The 2,500-nt window shown below is 43.6% G+C and overlaps 1 protein-coding gene across 1 annotated transcript in view; it reads right to left on the bottom strand.

The window, feature by feature from the left end:
- Nucleotides 1-2,500, bottom strand: part of ptprt (protein tyrosine phosphatase receptor type T) — a gene marked incomplete at its 3' end in the record, with an annotated part of 224,576 nt that overhangs the window by 44,334 nt on the left and 177,742 nt on the right. The gene's annotated exons all lie outside the window — the stretch shown is intronic.

Below are 2,500 nucleotides of genomic sequence, written 5' to 3'. Positions count from 1 at the left end.
CTTGAGCATTTGAGTTGTATGTCATGTATGAAAGGTGCTGTAGGTAAAGGTGCTTAAAGCTAAAACTATTTGAAAGATATCTGAAACAGTTTACAGCTGGTTTGAACCAGTATGTCGCAAACATCTCGTGGTTTATGTTTCATCCAAATCGATCCACATACGGAGCCGAAATTAGTGAAAAACCATACAAATTTGACCCAAATGGCAGACACAGTATAATTCATCGAATGCAAAAATACATGTACAACAGGGCTAAAAGTATCTGGAACACAAAAATGACATAAGCTATGTATACGGTTGTGGTGTTGTTTGAACCGGTATGTCACAAACATATCATGGTTTCAGTTTCATCCAAACCAGTCTACATATGGAGGAGAAATTTGTGAAACCGACCAAATTTGACGTATTTGAAGTATTCAGCTGGTCCTGCTTGACCGACATGCCACTGTACGTAAACAAAATGAATGAGATGAGATTTACAGTAAGATGCTTTGTGACGATGTAAGGATCAGAGTGGCGTGGTGTGTCTGAAACTCAGTCGCCTGTGTCTCTGTCTCTGGGCTGGAGGAATTTATATAAGTCCAAGCGTCATCTCTCAGAAGTCATATCCCTCCAGCCACTTGCGGGTGTGAAACCAAGACAGACAACTTGAGACGGTGCTGTGTTTGAAGGAAGCTCGGAAAACTATAACTTGTGCTGTTTTTCAACACATGTGACATGAACAGCCAATTGTACGGAGCAGAGAAACAACCATGTGACACAATCAGCCAATCAGCCAATGCTTCTTCTGCTTTTCGCCGGGTCGGGTCGGGCAGCAAGATCTTCCTAAAACGCCAGTTTTGAACTCAAACTCGCTCTCCTCCAAACCCGAGCCCGGCGGGGCCCCCGTCCCCATAAAGGGACGATTAAAGAAAGAATCCACGATTTTCAGGGACATATGGTATGACACAGTAGGAGAGAGTCCCTCGGTCCGCTCCAAACGTCCCTGCATGTAATCACAGAGCGCAGATTCGGGAACCTCAGAAACCTGTACAGTAACATGACTACATACACGGCAGTACAACATGACTAGTGTATTGCCATGTATTGCCGCCTGCAGCTATATTTATTATTAGGGGTCTAGCCCGACACCTGGAACAGCAACTTGGGCATAATACACGAAGACGGTTTAAGTCTGTCACAAAGACGTTGTGAAATCGATCCACATAGGGAACAGAAATTAGCGAGAAAAAAAACGGACCAAATTTTGATTATAACACAGACGAGCCAGTACATCTCATGCCAAAATATGTCCAAGCCAGCTAAAAAAATCTGGAAGACATACTTCGGTAAAAGCTATGAACACGGTTGAGGTGACGTTTGAACCACTATGTCACAAGGATCTCATACGTTAAAATTTCATTCAAATCGATCCACATACAGAGCATAAAAACCGAACAAATTTGACACGTCTCATTTACGAGACGAGATTTACAGAAAGACGCTTTATAACCTCATCATATTATTATATTACAGCATAATTTTTTACTGTAAATGTACAGATTCCAATTGATAATGTCCGGTTGGACCGTGTCGAGTGAGCGCCGTGCACTCGGTCCCTCGAAAACGCTGAAATGTGTGACGCCGTCTGTGGCGTCTGAAAGATAGAAGCCGTGGAATTGGAATTACCCACAGAAGTACCCGAATGCTTTTCATATTTCATGGAAATGTAACTTACCGAAAATGTACTCCAAGAAAAAAGGTAACCAAATAAATTACGTGCCCGACACAGCACCAAACGGCCACCCGTCACCGAGAGCATGGCTCTATTTTCACAGACAACACGGTGAGTTATGACAATGAGAAGTTCTGCTTTACAGGCAAACATGGACGGTTGTTTTGAGGACAGAGGTTTGCGCTGCGCGGACCGTATAGTGGTTACTCCGTGAGACGAGCAACCAGGAGATGAGCCCGTGCTGCGTTTAAGTAAACTCGGAAAACTGTGCTGTGTTTCAGAAAACCTGTGAAACTGTAAAAGGCACCCAACGCGACTAAACTGGACCCCATGCATTGCATGCATTATTCTTATTATTATTCTTCTTATTATAATTAAAAGTCAGTAAGGAAGCTTCACCTCACTAAAGAGGGATCCAGCGGGCGTCCTGTTTCACTGGTCTTTCTGAAGGAGCTTCAATTTTGCCACATCAACAAATTAAAGAATGATCTAACATCTTGGCTTCGCAGCTTCAAAGAGGAAATTTGTTTTCACTTGACAAGATTTTAGAAAAGCCCAAAAATTCCTCAAGTGTTTCAGTCTCCATGGGGAGAAAAGTGTGAAGTGTAAAAGGAGAGGAGTCAGAGGAACCTCCGAGGCCGCCGCTCATCTCAGCAGATTAGATGTACCAGAGATCAAGCCAAAACAAAGTTGTGCACGCACACACGCACACACGCACACACACACACACACACACACACACACACACACACACACACACACACACACACACACACACACACACAC

Source organism: Zeus faber (assembly GCF_960531495.2).
Source record: "Zeus faber genome assembly, chromosome: 5".
NCBI classification, from domain to species: domain Eukaryota; kingdom Metazoa; phylum Chordata; class Actinopteri; order Zeiformes; family Zeidae; genus Zeus; species Zeus faber.
Note: the sequence above shows the minus strand (reverse complement) of the source record. Positions and strands in the feature narration are given on the sequence as shown.